Source organism: Thermobia domestica, chromosome 4 (assembly GCF_964235325.1).
Source record: "Thermobia domestica chromosome 4, izTheDome1.hap1.1, whole genome shotgun sequence".
Classification (NCBI taxonomy): domain Eukaryota; kingdom Metazoa; phylum Arthropoda; class Insecta; order Zygentoma; family Lepismatidae; genus Thermobia; species Thermobia domestica.
This window is the reverse complement of record NC_137457.1, coordinates 322963070-322985167: the sequence shown is the minus strand read 5'-3', so window position 1 is coordinate 322985167 and position 22098 is coordinate 322963070. Positions and strand designations below refer to the sequence as shown.

The 22098-nt window shown below is 34.2% G+C and overlaps 1 protein-coding gene across 4 annotated transcripts in view; it reads right to left on the bottom strand.

The window, feature by feature from the left end:
* Positions 1 to 22098, bottom strand: part of LOC145684401 (putative gustatory receptor 28b) — a 50927-nt gene that overhangs the window by 4819 nt on the left and 24010 nt on the right. The window lies entirely within an intron of this gene.

The window sequence follows — 22098 nt, the reverse complement described above, 5'->3', positions numbered from 1 at the left end:
AGATGATAAGAAGTTGTTCTTTATATGATTTGACTATTTGCGTAAATCTGACATTTCTGTGCAGCCAATGGAAGTCAACTTAAATTCAGACGTCGATTATTCCGATGTCTGTAAACAATTATTTGATTATACATACTGCAGCGTTATTATATCTGACTCTTTTTTATTTGAATATATATTTCCAAGACGACTTACTGCTTTTGTCACAGAGTTACGAAAAAACGTTATTGTTGTACAATCTTTGAGGCATAATTGGAATATTGTTGGAACCATTTTGTTTACTTTTAAACTGTAACATTTACATATTATTACAATGTGAAGTTTATTCCAAGTTTAGAAAAAAAGTTGTTTTCTTAATTTTATTTCTCATTTAACGCATCTGAAGGTTCCGAATATCATTCATTTGGAAACTTCATCTCCATTCATGATATTGTCGCACAACTTTATTACTGTTACATTTAAATAATGTATAAAGGTTGCTTTCCGAGATGATATGGCTAGTGTCTGTAGGTTTAAATTGTATTTATCTTGAACTATTTGTAAACTTATTGTACTATAAATCCAACTCACATAATCACTCTTATATAAATTTAGAACTTTTATTCCTGCTTTAAATCATACCTTTCATCTTCAATCTTTCGACAATAATCTCCTTCAATTTTTCCCAATTCATATACTTTTATATAAACTTTCAAATTGTTGTTATTAAGACATAATCTATATATCTCCATTACTATTTATTTATCCTAACAATCTCTTGTTAATCTTAGCAATCCACAGAGTAACTACCATTAACTTAACCCTACCAAGCACATACCTACTTCTGAAATGAATGCAGAAAATTCTTATACTTCGTGTACTTATTATTTAGGACTATTAGAACACATATTGAGAGAAATTTCGAAAATTGGTTCACTCGTTTTGTATTGTAGAGTTGTGACCATATGGTTACATTGCAACATAACAGTAAGTGTCTTTGATACAAAGAGGAAAGTGTCTGAACATCCTACTTGACTTGACATTCCCACTCCTCTACCATCCCAATTTTTGGAACAAACTGAAAGTCATCAGCAATGAATTCTGGAAATGAATGAATACAGAATACGGAACAGAAGAACGGTGGCCAAAGATACCCCAGGGACCACCAGTGATAGCATACAAGAGACCCTGAAACCTTTTAAAACACCTCACCAAAGCCACATACGATAGAAGATTCAAAGGACAGCGGCCCCACAACAACAAACTCATACCAGGGGAATACTAGATGAAACTCCACTCAAAGAACAGACGAAACAATGTATCGGGAGAACTAAAACAAGAAATGAAACGAAAAAGGAAAAATAGGAATAGGAAAAAGAATAAAGAAAGGAGGGAAAAGGTAAAGAGAAAAAAGAAAAAAGATACCAAACGAGGACAGACAGAAACCTATGCTCCAGAAAGAAAACGAACACACAGAATGAATAAAAAGGAGAAACTAAGACCCATATAAAAAACAACCAAAACAGACACACATCTCAACCATACTCCCCTGACATTGCACAGTCCGATTATCACCTCTTCCATTCCTTCGACAGTCACCTAAGAGGACACCAATTCAAATCCCGCATATTTATACGAAACCTGGAAACGGAGAAACCGAGCCCCAGTGAGCAAAGGAAAGGGATTCTTTGTGGCCACAGAGAAACCGGCCTCTATGTCTCATCTCCACACTTGCATATAAAGATAAATGCAATAATAATGTTAGAAAACTACAAGTAATCGACAATATATAAGTAAAAATCTAGCTCTCAGAATTACTAATAATTAGGTAAGTACATAAGTTCCATAACAATACTCAGTGAGCTCTCAACAATTAGTAAATTAAAAACGTTTTATATCTTTTAGTTCTGTGAATCATGTTTACATTTTCTCCGTCTTTCACATTGTAACCATATGGTGACAACTGGAAGCTATCCTGATTTCACCAACAAACTATGTAACCATATGGTTACAATGGTTTTAAAATACTTTTATGAGTTGACACCGAACCAAAACTGATAATTTAAACATTAAATTTGATATTTTCTAAACAAGAATAACAAGAAATATCACAACTTTCAATGAAAATGAAGAAAAATTACATCTTAATTTCCCTACATGATACACCATTCACTGTGGTTCTTTGTATAGCGTGCTTCTTCTGCTGGCAGCACTTCTAGAAAGCAAAATATGACAGCAGCGCTTCGCAAACATTAGCAGGAAGTATGTCCAAATGGACACAATGTACAAGAACGTCAATTAAACGTTTCTTTAAAGTAATAGAAGCGTAAGAAAACTATGTATCCAAATGGTTACAAATGACTTAAAGGGCTCTTGTTAATCTTACTCGCAACTCATATACTAACTACCATTAATTTAAAGCTACATTGGCATGTACATTCATTCGTAACCCTTCCTGCCAACAATTACCTCTCCTAATAACGTTATGAGCATTCGAAATAACTGACGTATTTCCAAATAATATGTTTTCCTCGAGAGTATGTTGTGTTGGTACTGCGTTTTCTGATTGATTTACTCGAATATACTCGTATATTTATACGTATGTCGCTCAAACTGGTCCATATTGAACGCTCCGTTTGTTAAATATACGTGAGACAATATTAAAGTGAAACAGAATAAATAGTTAGGCTTTCTAATTGTCCTTGATCTTCCATGAAGCGTAGAACTTATCTGATATTTGAAGGTGGCATGTGTATTGTTATTATATCATATTTATTCAACAGGTAACTTCTTCTTTTCAATCCACTTGAATTGAAGGATATTACTGTTAATTTGTTTTGTTTTCGTCTTCTAACTTTTCTTTTGTGTTATCTTCTTACGAAGTTCTTTCTGAATTCCGACCCATATTATACTTTTGACTTCTTTCTTGTGTCATAGATATTTTTTACTATAACAATTTAGTAGCAAAATCCAGCTGAAAGAACGTATTTTTTGTGGTAAGTACTCTTTAATATATTCTTTTCATTTATCCAATAGTAATAACCATCTGATCTTGTATTTTTGTGAGAAAAATGATGCTAGGAATTAGCTTCTCCGTGAAGATCAGTATGAGTTGATTTTCTTTCTACACAGTAACTCAATTTCCCAACTACATTTCTTATTAATATACTTCCTTTTTCTTCTTAATTGAAGACTTTGGGGCAAAAAGCCGAAAGTGCAAACGAGATAACTTCACAAGAGTTTCTCTTCATCCGATTTTCTTCAAACTTGGCACATATATACTAGAAGGAAAATAAATCGACTCGTATTTTTTGTTTCTTTCGGAAAGTAGTTTAAGAGGGCCAAAGGGCCCCCTTGATTAAAAGTGCCACATTAAAGAAACAAAACTCTACCGATGCAAAGATGACTTGAAAGTAGAAAATACGGGTTTTGTCGATTTTGCGAGAAAATGGTTGTAGGGGCAATGGTCTTCTTAAAACTAACCAAGGACTCCTCAAAACTCTTACCGAAATTGGATTTCGGTGGAATTGCTTGAAACTGTGATATGTTGTAGATATTGTGTTCCTAAGAAAAAATCTCAATGGACACAACCACAAATCACTGACCACTTGGCCCAAATTTTTGGAAACAGCCGAAGGAATCGACATTCTGGATTTCGGTAAAAATGACTAAAACCGTGATATGTTGTAGATATTTTGATTCTGAGAAAAAGTCTTAATGGGCATAACCACCAATCACTGATCGTTTGGCCACTACAGGACCACATTTTTGAAAGCAGAAGGTAACGTTATTCTGGATTTCGTTGGAATCACTTGAAATCGTGATATGTTGTAGATATTGTGATCCTAAGAAAAAGTCTCAATTTGTACTACCATCCATCATTTACAGTTTGGGCACTACAGGACCACTTTAAAAAAAAGAGAGAGAGCTGAAAGTAACGCTATTCTGGATTTCAGTGTAATTGCTTGGAACGTGATATGTTGTAGATGTTGCTATCCTTTAAAAAAGCCCCAACAAGCGCAGCCACCAATCAATGACCGTTTCGCCACTATACAGCCACTTAAAAAAACGAGCAGAAGGTAATGGTATTCTGGATTTCGGTGTAATTACTTGAAACTGTGATGTATTGTAGTTATTGTGATCCTGAGAAAAGGTCTCAATGGACACAACTACAAATCAGTGACATTTGGCAACTACAGGGTAATATTTAAAAAAAAGCATAAGGTAAAGATACTCTGAACTTTTGGTAGAATTGTATAAAAGCCTGAAAACGTCTGTCCCACAACTCGGAAAAGGAATGAGCAGTGTAGTGGGCAACATGATTTAAGAATAGACAACATTCAGATGTTCATTTTGCGGGACAACGGAAAACCTTGGAAAGCTCTAGACAATTTTTCTCAGGATCACGACATCTACAACATATCACAGTTTCATTCATTTATTACGAAATCAAAAATAACATTTTATCCTGTTGTTTTAAAAATCTGGACCTGTGGTGCCCAAACGTTCATAATTCGGTGGTTGTGTCCATTAAGACGTTTTCTCATGACGAGAAGATCTTCAACATATCTTAGTTTTACTCAATCTTACCGAAATCCAGAACATCATTATACTCGGCTGTTTTCAAGAAAGTAGCCCTGTACTGACCAAACTATTAGTGATTTGTGGTTGTGTCCATTGAGAAATTTTCTTAGGATGACAATGTTTACAGCATATCACATTTTCTGTTATTTTGACCGAAAAATGAAATGAAATGAAATCTTTAAGTTTTACGTCCCACGGTTATGCCGGTTAGGCTAAAGGAGACGGTGATGATGAGAGATGAGTGAAATGGTGGAATGAAGAAAGTGGGAGGAAACGGGAGAACCCCGAGAAAACCCACGAGCACGGTGTTTGTCCACCACAAAGTTCACACGGCGCGAGCTGGGATCGAACCAGGGACCCCAAGCACCGGAGGTGAACGCTCTACCAATGAGCCACCGCGCCCCCTATTTTGACCGAAATCCAGAATATCACTATCTTCGGTTGCTTTCAAAAGAGTAGCCTCGTAGTGGTCAAACGGTCAGTGAGTGGGAGTTGTGGACATGAAGACTTTTCCTCAGGTTCACAATATCTACAACATAGTACGATTTTAGTCATTTTTACCGAAATGCACAATGTCGTCATCTTCTGCTGTTTTCAATAAAGTGGCCCTGTAGTGGTCAAACGGTCAGTGATTAGTGGTTGTGCGCATTGATACTTTTTCTTGGGAACACAATATCTACAACTTATCACGGTTTCAAGTAATTCCACGGAATCCAATTTCCGTAAGGATTTTGCGGAGTTCTTTGTCAGTTCGAAGTGTGCCTTTGCGCCCTGCAACCCCCCTTTTTTTCCGCAAAAATGACAAATCCCGTATTTCCTACTTTGAAGTCATCTTTGCATCGGCAGAGTTTCGTTTCTTTAGTGTGCCTTTTAATCAATGGGGCTTTTGGATAAGGGCCCTTTGCCTCCTTTAACCTATTTTCCGAAAGAAACAAAAAATACGTGTCGATTTATTTTCGGTGTATTATATATGTGCCAAGTTTGAAGAAAATCGGATGAGCAGAAACCCTTGTGAAGCAATCTTCTTTACACTTTTATTTTTTTGGACTTGACGGTTTCTTGCCTCAAAGTCTTCAATTGTTAATGTTGTGTTGAAATAGAACATGTTCTTGAAATTAAATTAATGCACCTCTTCCAAATGGACAAAATTCAAATTCATTATCTACTTATAACAACCAAGATTTTTATTTGAGTTTAATTACTGCTAAGGGTTTGTTGCTTAAAAGATTATACGGAAACCAGCGAGAACTGGTGACAAGGTGATCCAATACTTACACCAATTAACCCGTTCATAGTATTTTACTTATATTTAATATATGGAGATCTTAATACTAATTTAAACATACCTACTGGATTAATTGATAAAATGTTTTCTGAGAATGGCAAGCAAGTGTCTAACAAGTAAACCTTACGTTTGGGTGAATCGAGTTGCTGACTGAGACACATATGAGAAAGTAGTACTAAATGTGGTCAGTATTTCAGTGAAGTTTTAGGTGCGAAGCTCCAGGGGTTTAGGAGATACAGCTACCAGAACATCACATAGAAATACAGAATAGTCTTCATACAGTTAGAGGTAAAAGCTCTGTAAGACCTCTTGTTACGACAAAAGGTGAATAACAAATATATGGGTACATATTAGGACTAGGGGGAAGTCATATAGTAAGGGTATACCTGACGGCAGTCATCTTGAAATCCGACATTTTGAATTAAGGTTAAGTTTTTAAAATAGGAATAGGGTCATGTGGTTTATTCCATTTTAAAATAGGAATAGTCCTTTACCCCACCTTGTAAATTTTGTGTTAATGATAATAATTAAATAAAAAGCGAGTGGATAAATATTAGATCTATGGTAAGAGTTGTCTTGATGGCGGCCACGTTCACATCCGCCATTTTGAATCAGACAAAAGTTTTAAACAAAACGCATAACAGTGACACCTTATTAATAGCAAATTTTCCCATAACTCCAACCATTTTTGCTTTATCATTAACCAGCACAAAATTAAATGGATCGCTTCTTACGACTACTGCTTTGACGGAATTGGTAACGACAAATGTGTCAAGTGTAACTCGATTGCCTTTGTCAGGTGTGCTCACTATGAGCAGAGCATTTGTGCAAGTCATGCACTCTTTTTTGAACTACATACGGATTGTACTAATTGAGGACTTTTCTGGAAGAAAGACCCAAGTTCACTTATGACTCAATTCCACTTTGATCATTTTTCCTTAAATTAGCAACTTGTTTATGCGATAACAAATGCTGGTTAATGATAAAGCAAAAATGGTTATATCGTTGGATTTATGGTAAAATTTGCTGTTAATAAGGTGTCACTGTTATGCGTTTTGTTTAAAACTTTTGTCTGATTCAAAATGGCGGATTTGAACATGGCCGCCATCAAGGCAACTCTTACCATAGACCTAATATTTATCCATCCGCTTTTTATTTAATTATTATCATTAACACAAAATTTACAAGGTGAGGTAAAGGACTAATACATATGCTGCAACAATATTTAATTTCCCTGTAACTTTTTTACCATTTGCGCGTAAATCAAAATTAACGTCACCATTGTTCTTCTTATTAAATTTGCGCCTTAAATCATGTATCACATGACCCTATTCCTATTTTAAAAACTTAACCTTAATTCAAAATGGAGGATTTCAAGATGGCCGCATACTCTTATATACCCTTACTATATGACTTCCCCCTAGTCCTAATATGTACCCATGTATTTGTTATTCACCTTTTGTCGTTATAAGAGGTCTTATAGAGCTTTTACCTCTAACTGTATGAAGACTATTCTGTACTTCCATGTGATGTTCTGGTAGCTGTATCTCCTAAACCCCTGGAGCTTCGCACCTAAAACTTCACTGAAATACTGACCACATTTAGTACTACTTTCTCATATGTGTCTCAGTCAGCAACTCGATTCACCCAAACGTAAGGTTTACTTGTAAGTAAATTACAAAATCATGTAAAAAGCTTACATCCCAACACAGCATTAACAAAAGAGATTTGGGAAGTAGAGGAGACTATGTTTCTTTATATATTGGAATTATTTGGATGTGACGTATAAAGAAAACGAAAACAATACTGATCTCCAGTTGAGAGTTGAACCCTATCATCACTTACATTATTGCACAGGGATAAAACTATTTTAATGAAGGTCAGTTAGAAGAGCAGATAAGTAGCTTCAACTGCGTTTTTCTACTGAAAAAAATACACAGTGAAATAAATATCAAAAATAGTGAAAGGGAACATAATAAGTGGAACGCAATTCAGAAAAAAATAATACTTTGGCAGAAGGAAGAATAAACAAATCAGAAAACTCAGTGGTACCACAACATACACTGAAACATATATAGTGTTCTTTGAAAATAAGTGAATTATTATCGTAACGGTAAATATTTATTAAAGATTAATAAGAGATGCTTGGCTGTATTAACATCAATAAATGTACGGCTCACTCGGAACGAAATCTAATATATTTATGGTCACAAAAAAAGAAGAAAAAAATGGATGCCTTTTCAGAGTTCAAGTACAAACAATCATCCTGGATCTGTCTTCTCACAAGTATCTTGAGGCTTAAATGAATTTCTCTTGCTTATTTCCACGCGTGTTTGCTCCTTTATGAATCTCCTTTGAGCATCGAGGCTATATCAAACGTGGACCTATGACGTAAGTTGAAAAATGATATTCTTGTAATACTTCAAAAATTTCAAAATTCTCTTACAGGGAATCCAACCCGGAATGGCATGCAACAAAAGCGTGCAGTTTACTCACTAGATTAGCACTTTAGCCACAGAGTGCCATATATAGTACATAAGGAGAGTACACGACTTGTAAGTTACCATTAGACAAACATATAACAGACATAAGAGAATAGTCATAAGGAATGAGACAAGAAGTGAACAAGATAGAGATTTGAATATGTGACTGCGTGTTTCTATATAAATTAATGTATGATAATTTATGGCCCGATTCTTTACTTTTAATTCTCTTTTAATGCTTTATAAATATTGATTCTCAATTTATATTATTATTTCCAGTTTCCGCTTTTCACGTTATGGAGGTGAACAAGATATTAATACATTAATTTTGATAAAACGGATAAACTGCTTTTATTACATTTTAAGTTTGAAATTACGGATTAACACAACTTTTCTTTGTTTTGAGTCATTCAGATTCTAAATTAAGAACCATAATTCCTTAAAAAGAAAAAAAGAAGGAATAAATAAACCACGTAAATAAAATGCGGTAAATTCACTGAACAAATAAGAGTCAATGGTAAAGTGTCTCTAAACATGAAACTGACAAAAAGATAATCCTGTTAAATCGCATTTCCATTAAGAAGTAAAATCAATCTATAGAAGAAATTAATACAGAGACTTTTACGATAAGAGATCTTATACATGCTTTGTGGCACATATAACACAGGAAAGTTGTAACTAGATGTTAAGACAATAAAGGCAGGAACTTGTCTGGTAATTCTGCAAGAAAGTTGTAATATTGGAAAAATATTCACTTTGTGGCAAAGAGGAAACATTATTAGTTTTGTGGAAATTAGAACATTTTTCTTTACAGTGCAATCAAAATATTGTTTTGACTTACAATAATGTGTTTTATCATTTTCCAAAGTAGTAAATAGTAACTCAAACATTGAAACAGACAATTGATGTGCAAATGGTACTGTAAAACATGGATAAGGAAATCTCAAAACTAAGAAACATGTGCGAAAAGCAAAGCAGTGCATTCAAAGGAGAAATGACAGGCCGTGAACGTAAAGTAGCAGCAGGTGAGACACAGACTTTCAACACTACATTGAAGAAAGATGCGAATGGTGTTGTCATAATTACTAATATATTAAAAAATAATAATCCTACCTGATTGGAGGTCAAAGTAGGTATATATGCTAAAACCACAACGACGGTAATATAGAAAAGAATAAATAAGATAGTAATGATTATTTGGAAAGAATGAATGGTATATTTAGAAACAATCTGTAACGCTGCAAACACTAAAAATAAAAAGGAAAACAGAACTTCTGTTAAAAGGGTCGAAAGAACTACTCCATACGTCGCGCTTAATTGGTCATATACTTCACACATCTCAATATGCAGTTTTCTCACATATTTGATCTCCTTACAACGAACTGATATCAAAGACTTAGGTTGTCGTACATTTGGGGTTATTTGGGATTCAAATACAACACAAGTATTTTTCTCAACATCCCTCACAATAGAAACAATTGCAGAGTTTAATGAGAAGAAAAAGCATTTGAGAATATAGCATAGATAAAGAAAGGTACAATAAACAACAATTTTGTCCAAACAAATCAATTTGGTACAGACAAACCGTAAATTTCTTAGACTAAAAATAGTATTAAATTCTGTATATTCCACGTACATATTGAATGTCACTTGTAGGACCATCAGTAAGAGAGAAATGTATGCACATACTATAATAAACCTAGGTGTTCTCGAATAAGTTTCACTGCTCTTTATAAAGCGGTTGTGAAAGCAAGCCATTTTTCCAAAACAACTAGACAAACCACGCGAACAAAATGAGGAAAAGTATACCGAACTGAGAGCAGGCAACAGTAAAGTAGCCAAAAACATGAAAGTGACAAACACAGAATCCTGTTGAATCCCTCTGTCACTAAGATGTAACATTGATGTGTATGAAAGGAAAGCCAATACTAAGCTTTTAATAGTAACATTTGCAAACAAAGAGAGGTAGTATTTCTCTGATCCATATTTTGTTGAACCTTGATGCAGCACAGGTATTAAACCAGAGAATAAAAGAAAATTATAAATTATTTTCAAGTCATGGGTTAGTGAGAGTTCTACCATGCTTAATTCTATTTTTGTACTGGAAAAATACATTCTTGATGGTCAATTCAGAGAAATATTATTAGTATATTTATTTCTCTAGGCGTGTCTTTCTTAGTGTCTGCAAATAGAATTAATGGTTGTCATAGGAAAGATCGAAATTAAAAGCAGCTTAACTGATAATGAAACAAACCTAACGTTTGCTCATGAAACTGGGAATTATAAAAATTAAAAGTGTTAGTTCTATGTAAAGTTAAATCTTCGTCATTCACAAATATTAGATGCTGCCCTTGAAAATTTACATTGTTAGTTCATTTCCATGATTTACTTTATTGAACAATTATTCTAGTTTTATTGACATTTTGAAGATTTTCTTATTGAATAAATATTGAAGGGAGTTAATGTACTGTTTTAATTTAAGGAACATATGTCCTCAGCAACGTGAGATACTCTTAAACCTTTAAAATTATAAATTTAAAATAATTTGTTTAAGTGGAAGAAAGGGAATGACAAATCACATTAAATTTATAGTCTTACCCGCATAGACATAGTGCCTGCAGTATTGAACTTCGTTCCTGTTTAGAACCTACCCCAACAAAATTTTCTGGGTGCACGCCTGGTATGCATGTCAAATGTACTATCACAACTAGTTTGCATTATCATTTTTATTAAGGTTCAATAATCTTGCAGAAAAAGTCACATTTGCTAGCTTTTGTTAGATTGCATCTAATTTTGTGTGTTTAAACACAATGTATTTCTTCATTATAAGTCCCAAGAGTCAGGTAACTTATTTTTTTCCGTGGTGTAATTGACTTCATGAAATGTCTTATCCTCCTGGTTAGTATACTGAGTAGTATATGCCTCAGATGCACATGTTCCAGGTTACAATTCCCAGTCAGAGTGCATTAAACACAATACAGTAATATCAGTTTTAAACTGCAAATCTCGATTCTATACCCTAACATCTGACAAAGAACATAAATACAAAATAAACAGTCATGAAGTTTCTTAAGACAGATTCATGAATACATGGAGAAAGCGTTCGTAACTAAAGGCACCTCTGCAGCTATCACAATAATTTGGTGCATTACATGTTACGTGTATGCTGTTAACAGTTAGGAAACAGCATACCAGGCAATCTACGAGACAACACACATTTCCAGTGTAATGCATATGCTATTAGTATATCGTCGTGAAGTTGATAGTGAATCCGTAGAAAGACATTGGAGTTTACTATTCTTCCAGCACATAACAAAACTAGTGAAAATCATAGACCATATTGTGACGTCCATTTTAGGAACTAAAAATGGTTTTACCATATTAAAGAATATAAAATTATTTACAGAAATGCCATAATTCAAAATGTTCTCAGTGCATTGGCTATAATATCAATAGACAGAAAGGGTAAAAAACTGGATTTCAAAAGAATTATCGGCTGCCCCGAAGAGCAGGTAAATTGATTTCATATACAAATGAAATGGAGCATTTGTTATGAATGAGAACTTTTTATTATCTGTTATATATTTTTATTTATTTTATCGTCTTGTTTATTCAGAATACTGAAAGAGTTCTAGAATTAAAGTTTTCTAAGGGTTGTGAACTATAGACAAATTATGTCAGGAGACGCAACTGGTGTCGTGGGCAACAGAGATATATCATTATATGGTAACCCTACCATATATATCGGAGTGCCATATATATCGGTATATATATATCGATATATATATATATATATATCGATAACCCTACCATATATATCGGTTATATCTATCGGAGTGCAGGTGTCCTCGGTGGCTGAGTAGTAGAGCGTTCACCTCTGGTGCGTGGGGTCCCGGGTTCAAACCCTGCTTCTGCCAAGTAGACTTTGTGATGGACAAACACCGTATGTGTGGGATTTCTCGGGGTTCTCCGGTTTCCTCCCCTTTCATCATTCCACCATTTCATTCATTTCTCATCATCACCGTCTTCTTTACCGTAGCCGGCAAAACCGTGGGATATACAACTCAAAGATTTCGTTTCATTAGATTTCAGAGTGCAGGATCAATAACTACTATCTGTTCTTTTATGCAGTTTTTTTCTTAGCTCTCACATTGCTTTATTTAATTTAGTGTTTCTTATTTGTATTTAAATAAGAATATATTATTTTCATTCTATATTTTTCATCAAAGAAAACACTTTAATCTGTAAAAGAAAAAAAGAAAGAATGAGAAAAGTAACGTAAGTACCATGTTTCTGTTGGTAGTAAAGATTAACTGTAATAAAATGAATTTTAACGAACAAAATAATTGAAGCCTTCCCCCCAAACAACCCATTATGACACATATCAGTGAAACCTAGCAAAATAACGAAAACTGTAGTATGCTTCCATATTTATCAATCCTTCTCGAAGAATTTGTCACTTTACTAGTGACATATCTTGGGCAAAAGAGAAACGAGGTTTTCCGTAAGGTCAGTTATGTTTCAAGAGGTAATCGAATAAATTCAAGAGTGTAGCAACGGCAGTGGTTTCCAACCTTTTCTAACTGATCATATACTCTACTGATTGCCTACGACATCTCACTACACTTACTTTTTATTAATACTACTGTATACACTGTAAGACTAAGTTTTGTTTAAGTATTGACTTCGTGTATTCTTAAGCAGCATTGCTGCCGCTGGGGGCATTGACTGATGCTGCCTGTCACAAAATTAATTTTGAACGAATGCTTTATTATGTTTAAATTCTACAATATCACCCACCAACACATCTATGTAATCGCACAACACATTAGTCGAGTCACATCGGTTGAGAACCACTACCATATGTCATCATTCTGTAGAATTTATCTGTATGGTGGAATGTTTCAATTTTGGCCCAGAGGCATTTCGATTCAAAAAGCGTTACAGAAAGAACTAAGTTCGAAATTTGTTTGTCTCCTCTACTGCAAGAAACAAGAACTGTTACCTAGGCATTATAGTGTCACTATAAACTAGTGGCGTAACTACGTTTTATGCCCTCCCCTGCAAGAGAATACCCAGGTCCTTTACCTTAACAACATTTTTTTTTGTGGAATGATAGATAACATAATAAATAACCACACTTCCTTGTATCTGTGAATAATGAGATAAATGCATTCAACTACTAGGTCTAAATATTCATATATGGAAATCATTTGTTATACATATAATTTATTCAATAAGCTTCAGAATGGAATATGGATTTACCTCTTTGCAGTCAGTTACGTCAGTCTTCATGAAGAGTAGCAGAAAGTAATTGAATGGTTTCCTTCTTTCTTTCCTCTAAGCAAAATCCTTTACTAACTCTCGCACCTCCATTTTTCAGATTCGTTCGCATTTATTGAGAGCAGTGCTAGATTACTTAAGCTCTTTTGGCCCATTGTGCTTCTCACATAGTTTGTTTTTATTAATTTCAGTTTTGAGAACGACCTTTTCGCAGAACTGACAGACAGGAAACCTCAAAACATCATACACGCGGCAAAAAGTTTTGAAATGCTAGATGCCAAAGATTTATATTTTACAATTAAAAGCCTTGTTAGGTCAAGCACAGGATTCTGAACATTTATTTCACATTTCAGCTGTTTCACAAAGCAAGTTATTGTAGTCGGAAACAAAGAACCAATATTATAACTGTAAGTTGTCTGAAGTATCTGTGCTCTTCTTAGAATTTCGTCAGCAGTGAGACGAATTATATTGGCAGGAAACAAAAAAGGAAAATTTGAATACTGCATCACGCAAAGATGTAAAACGACAATGAAACTGTGTATTCAGTGTGTCAAATAGTCTAATATAAATGTTAATTCTAAAGTTTGATTCAACATTTCCCGCCAATGTAAAATATATAGTCTATAAAAGCCGACCGGACCGACTTACCTTCTTTTTGCTAGCGGGTTTCCACGGTGGCTCAGTGGTAGAGAGTTCATCTCTGGAGCGTGGGTTTCCTGGTTCGACCCAGCTCGCGCCAAGTGAACTTTGTGGTGGACAAAACACTATGTGGGTGGATTTTTTCGGCGTTTTTCCGTTTCCTCCTACTTTCTTCACCCCACCATTTCCTTCATTTCTCATCATCATCGTCTCCTTTAGCCTAACCGGCTTAAACGTGGGGCGTAAAACTCAAAGATTTGATTTTTTTTCGTGGTGCCTTACCTACATGTCAATGTTCTTAAAGATAGCCGAAAAAAAGAGAAGGCTGAAGAACAATGCCGAGTAATACAAAACTGAAAGCATTTGGATTCGACCTATTTAGAGGCTAGGGTCGGACCTTTGGAAGTGTCGGCCTAGTGATGGACAGTGGCAATATTCCCGGTGGGAAGTAAAATAAAAAATGGGAATATTCCCGGTTTTTCCCTGGCATATATATTCCTGGGAAGGAATTTATTTCAATTTCTTTATCTTTCAAATTATAAGAACCGTATGACTAATTACTTTATCTTAATTTATTATGATTTACTTCTAGGTTTTTAAAAATTTGAAGGTTTAAAAATTTTAAATTCGTTGACTGTACTTTATATAACTAATAATATGATCTTTTAAGGTTCCATTTTCATTTGCACTAAAAAGTAGCAAAGTTCTAATTTATATATGATGAAAAAGAACCAGATTGTAAAGTAATGTAGAAATTATGTACAAACAATAACGATATATTATCAATATACCCCGAATTACCATTAGTATTACACGTCGGTCTGTCCCCTGTTTCCGACTCGAACTTCTGAAGAGATATTTGGATTTCTCTTACATGTAAATTAACGCATGAAATTTCGACAAATAGGTAGGATGAAAGGTCGTGTGTGGAAATATTACGTGTAAAATTATAAAGATAAATCAGTCTTTTGCAAATATTGTGAAGAAAAATATTTATGCGCAAATGTTGATAAAATGGTGGGATGTGTGTCTTCTGGCAGTTACCCAACTTAATTTGTTTATAACATTTAAAAATTTAATATGTTTCTAATATCAGTAGTAGAGTTAAGTTTATAAAAACCACTTATTATATGTAAGTGGATTTTATAAACTCTACTGGTAAACTGTTTAGCGGTTTAAAAGTATGTGGACTTACTATACCATTTTTTCACACATATTTACTTGCATAGAACATATTGTAAATACTCTCTAAATATAATAAAATAGCATAATACCGTTCAGAATATACATTCTAAAGACTCCCCTGGGGACAACAGTAAAAATATACTGTGATATAAAAACAAATTTAACTTTGAAATCATAATATAGTAATTATCATTATTAACTTTTCCTCTTTCCTTTCTTGCTTGGAATGCAGGATTCTCGATAAATAAAGAGTGGGAGAAGATTCTGCTTAAACAAGAAGAAATGAAAAGGAAAAAAGAGGAAAAATTAATAAGGAAAATAAGGATAATTAGAGGACAGAATATATCCAACGAAAAAAGTAAACTTTTAATTGGACACGTGTGCAGCTAAAAAGTGAAAGTGGAAGCCACACAAGTGTTACCTTTTAATGAAGGGGCGGAGCCTAATTAAAAGTTGATCTCCGGAGACTATATAAGTGATGACCAACTCCCAAGCAGCCAGAAGGAGGGGAAGTCTGATGAAGACACAGTTATTGTGTTGAAACTGTTACGTGATACTGTTTTTTACATATTATCACAGCCTTGCTCAGGGTGTTATTGTGTATTAGAAAAGAATTGTAGAGTTAAAGAGAGAGAGAGAGAGAGAGAGAGAGTACCATAAATCTTCCGTTAGAAAGATGAGCAGCGTTAATGAGAATGTAATTAAAATAGATTACGCCTTTCGTATTTTGTAGGTCCAGATAGGGTCGTCAATAATATATTCGGCTACTTCTATCCGGATGTCAAAGGAGCCAACAGCAATTAGAAGTCCCATTAAGACGCGAAGTAAGTGTGATAAGCAGTGTTTGGAAAATCATTTTCCTTCTATTTCTCCCATAAAAAGGAGAGCGCCTAGTATAAAAACTGAAGTACGCTCAGAAATGGCTGGGATAACAGTAAATAATAAATTACCCTCTATCACAATTTCCTCCTTTTCTAGTAAATTACATGAGGACATATCTCAATTCCTTGACGCGTACAAAACTTGCGGGAATTTCTAGCAGTGGTCACATGAAGAACAAAGGATATACTTGCCCGCGTACTTGCAAGGGAGTGCTGCTGATTGGTATCATATGAAGGAGTCGCTATATACTCTGGCGAAATTTGAAGATTTGGAAGGTCAACTAAGAAAGGCCTTCGCAGCCTCCGCTGAGCTTGGTGAACCATTTGCCTTATTGGCAAAACGGAATAAAACAACCCATGAAAGTTTTTCCGAATATATTTATGCAGTATTAAGATTATGTAATAAAGTAGATCCTAACATGAGTGTAACTGAACGAAAACGACAAAAATTAAAGAGATAGATCCCAGTGCTCTGGAATTTGTCATTACACGTGGGCCAGATAGTGTAGACGAAGTCGACATATTACCTGAACTATGAATTTGCAAAGGTTCAAGCAGGTTTACGTGCCCTCTCTGATGCTCCCCTGGAACTCCCTAATTTAGAATTTAGTCAACCCAAGTTAGAACTTAATCGACAGAGTGAATCGATAAATCGTGGAGGACAGCGATTTTATAATCCTCGAGGACGTGGATCAAGAGGTCCCCGCCCTAACTTAATTCAACAATTTCAAAATATGAACATCAATGACATACAATGTTATTCCTGTGGTAAATACGGACACTATGCTCGTGAGTGTCGAAACCGACCAAATCAAGGTCAATATTGGAACCAATCTACTCAATTCCGTAGTGGAAATCGCTATTATAACAGAGGTCAGCCGAATAATAGAGGACAACGTCCTGAAAGACGCCCTAATAAGGAGAGCCAGTCAAATAATGAACGCAGAACTCAAAACGTAGAAACTTCAGATAATACCCAAAAATAAGTGCGTATTAGTACCCCCTCTCTTTTAAGATAGGTAACTATACAAGGCTATCTTATGAGGCTAATATTAAAAAAATGAAATAAAATAAAATTGAAAAAGTTATGTTAAGGACCAGTAAACTTTAGTTAATTGGCATTAAAAACCCTTGTTATTATTATGTCCTTGTATTGTAGGATTATCATGAACTAATATATGATACGTCCTTAATTGGCTAGAGGAAATCTTAAGATTAAATTTCGGCATCTATTCATCTATCAACAGGCTATTACTGAACAATCCGAATTTGAAAAAAATTTGATTAAACTATTTTTCTTGAAACCATGTCAGCTGATTACCGCCCTACAGGATTCCTCTACATTTAATTAACTGAGTCTTCTCGAAACGATTTTTTTTTAAAAAATACGAATGACTGTGGAGTATATATGAAAAATATACGTGTATAGCGAACAATTTTTTTGTAACTCTCTAGAAACTTTTAATTAGGCTTTTTATTTTTCAGATTGTTCCGATTACAAAACATTACGAAAACTCAAAAACGGAGACTAAATATATTCCACGAAGCTTAATCTCCGTAAGTAGTCGCTTTTCTCATGACTACTAAATCTACGATTAAAAAACAAGAGATACCAATGAGCCATACACGTGGTCAAAATTTACCAAATGATTTTGTGCTAAATTCAAATGTAAGGTTTGTTTTCAGAATGAAGTCAATATGTTCGCATTACCCTGTAACCACTTGGCTTCTTGCGCACACTGTGCGGTATCAATGCAACACTGTGTTATTTGTAGACACCCTTTATCAGGATGTAGAAGAATATATTGGAACTAAATATTACTGTTACACGTTTCAGCGATAAATATTATCTGTAAGTATATTTACATATCGATTACAGATTTAAAATGAACAAATTCACTCGAAAGCGAAATAATACCGTCTCACTTCGGAGGCCGGAGATTGAATCTATTAAAAAATTAACTGAACTGTCTATTTCCTTGGCGCAAAGGTAACCGCTTAAAACGTCGAACCTAACCTTCGAACCTCCTTCTTTTCACTAAACTAGGGGTACTGTATATGACTTAAAACGCACTTGCTAAATGTTACAGTCTGTCTTTCTTTCGGCTCTGGAAGACTAGATAAAGTTGTTCTCTCTTTTCTCTGTTGATGTATCAACAACTGAGATTTTTTTATGCTTATGCATATTTATTCGCCTTAGGTGATTCCTTATATGTATTCACCTTAACCTCTATATGTGATATGGTATTATGGCATTGTAAATATCCACAGTCATGTTCTTTAGTTATGTCATATTATATGTGTAGTTGTATTAAGTGTTAGGTTATCTTGTGTATGTATATAGTTTATATAATAAAGAAGTTCACTATTATTATTATTATTATTTAACATTCATTATCGTTATGTTATATACCTATAAACTATATTGGTATGTCCTTTAATTTATTTAATATATTATAGGTTCCGATTATTAGGGTTGAGAATTATTAGAGTTAAGAATTATTATAATCTTATAGTTTAAGTATCTATAGTCATATCTTAATCAATATTCATTATCATTTTTTATGTTTTAGATGTATGATACTAAGAAGTTTTAAATATAGGTTATTATTTGCATACACATCAACGTCATATCTTATCAAGGTAGTCTTAACTAACCTTATAAGTATATTAAATTCAACATTTTATTAGTTTATTGTTCTATGGCATTGCTTCTATTATTCTTTAGCTAACTCAATTAGTAGGTGTTAAATGTTAATTACTGCACCCAGAATGGAATACGAATCTGTAAATTAGGAACATGCAATATGTAAAGAAACATATCTACTTTATCCACTTATACATGCATATGTAGGACTTTTGCTCTTTGAAATACCTCTTTAAGTTACATACTACATACTAAGACATTGATGCTACAATCTACATACACCATGCTCCGTGCTAAATGCGAAGGTTTCCATGATCTTCAAGCCAAACGATCAAGCTCCACTCAGTCCAGCTAATTATTGCATCTTACGTTTCAGAGTGCTGCTTTGGGAAGCTCGCACAATTTTCTCCCTTTCCACTTGGAGGAACACATGTCAGGGCTCTAAAGTATTGACATTTCCTCGGGAGGTGCTTCCAGAGCAAGCGATGTTAAAAATCCCCGTTTGCTTTGAGAGCACCTCCAGCGGTTTGTTATCCATGTCAAATCCGTTGAACACCTTCAATTTGTTTACAATCTTAGTTAATGATTTCTCTCTTCTCATCCTTCTTGGTTCGTTCTATCCTCCACTTGACTTTAGTGTAATTATATTATATTCATATTATTCCTATTATACAGATTTCATACTGAAGCAGTGAGAAATTGGAAGCTCCACTACTGCAATTATCCTGCATTATACTGAACCCCGCTTTCTGTATATTTCCTCTTTTCATTTGAGTAAAATACTTCTCACTTTATTCATAAGTTTTAATACCGTTCAAAATCTTCAGTCTTATGTCTTGTTCTAATTATGTTTTGCTTGTTTTGCGGCATGGTACTCTATTGCGAAGCCATGGCCCTTCCTTCCCCTTTTCGTTTTTCTTTTTTTCCCATTTCCGGTCTGATTCTGCAACGTAAAATTGCAATGCCGTTAAAAGTTGCTACGTTTTCTACTTCTATCAAACGCCCTAAATGTTTTTGTATTGTATTTCATATTGTTATATAACCTTTGTTTTTCTACTAGTAAATACTAAACAACACTTTCATAACAGTCTTATTTCCTAATTATATGCTATACTAGTATGTTATCTTGCATAGTTCTGTATTCCGGATGTAAGTTATCTAACTGCTCAACTAACTGTTATCAACACACACAAACAAGAACACCGAAGTTTTTACATACGTTTAGCATGCGATAAGAATACATAGAAAATTAAAGTACAATGCTTTATTTTAACAAGAAGAAGTTTATAAAGACCAAGGCAAACGAAACTAATAAATTACTATCTGGTATCAAATCATGCTAATCTATTGCTACTCAAGAAGTTGCCATGCAACAATAATAATAATATTATTAATAATAATAATAATAATAATAACGATAATAATAAGATGCATATACTCAATTTGTACTACCACCTGACTTAATAATAACGTAAGCTATTCACCTTGGCTTTCCCTTGTAAATTATAGTTAGTCCACAATTAGTCGCTACGCTAAATTAATTAATTAAAGAGTCTTTGAACCACGTACATATTACATAACAATTGCCCTCATTGCCCTTAACCATAACAATAATTATGGGTCAATATTATTTGAATACCTTACACTCGTTACGTCTTCTCCTTATACTTCTGAGGTTTTCTAATTGATAATACATTTTAATAACAATGAATTTTACCTCTTTTAACTTTGTTTTCTTACTTTAAGTTCATTCTTTTTCAAGTGTTCTATTAACATTATGTTTGGAAATTCTTATCGTATGAAGGCGTGTCATATAAATCTTTTAAGTATTGGGATTTATTTATTTTTATTTTATTTATTTTAGTCTTTTTATCTTATTTAGGAACTATAAAACTGTAAACTAATGTTATTTTATTCTATTTTCATGGTTCAATTTGGCTACCGCTTGCGAGTTTTACTCCTTGAAGGATGTAGATGGAAGAACGTCTATGATTGCTTAAAACCTAGAAACCCCCCCGCATGGAGATCCTTGCGGCAATTTAAGAAATTGAACTTTGACTTCAGGAGGATATTATTTCTTAAGGGCGTGGGGAACGCTCACGGTATTTTAGTCAAAAAATGGTATTAAATGATAGTATATTCAAGTGTTATGCAATAATAATATTATGTATTAATATGGCGTAATTAGATGATAGAGAGAGAGAGCAAGTACTGCTTACCACTTGATAAATTCTCCTCCTCAGTAGTTTAAGACGAGGAAGTCACACCGCCTCGAATATAATATTCGCGACACAACTCCGATACGTACTACCCGCTTTGTTGAACACATGTTTTTTATATGTTGTTTTATAATGACTTTGCATGGCATTGCCATGTTATTGGAAATGCCAGAATAATATAACATTTCTTTTCCACCTTCTAACATAAACACCTATATTCCGCAAACTTCTTTCACGCTTTTTCGAGTAACCGCGAGGTGCTGAAGTTTGACTACGTGGTTAAAAGCTTGCATTACATTCAAATTTCATACATGCATCCGGCCAAGCCCTTCCGCTATATGGAAAACTCCAATAAAAAATTGAGACACCATTTACCTACCTTATATGGCAAATGGTGCCATTAGTCTTGAGTTCAGTGTTCAAACGAACACTTTTTCCATGAATCTTAAGAACACGACACCACTCACTATTAAGCCTATAATTTTGTGGAAACCAATGGCAAAAACAACAAGGAATAGGTTACATTCTCCCTGATTAAATTCATACTTCAGATGCAGATTCTGTAACTCTTCTTAGTTGATTTGGCACGCGTTTCCTGCTATGCTGTTATAATCGGTAAACAGGAGACACATATCAAGCACTGCGGTTTTAAGCTAAGTTTGCGAATGAGAGTCTAAGGCAACTTTCTGTAATGCAACCAGAAATTAATGAAATATGAAATGATTAAAATATTCCTTAATTGGCTAAATTCGGTATACCTGATAACTCGCCTACGACCTCTAGTGGAAGTAAGAACCACTAGGTGTGGAGGTTCCAAACCCAAACGAGTATTAGTTCGATTCCCCGAATCTGAATAAGTATTGGTTCGATTCTCCGAAGTCCCAGAATAACAAACAAAAGGGATCCTTTTCCT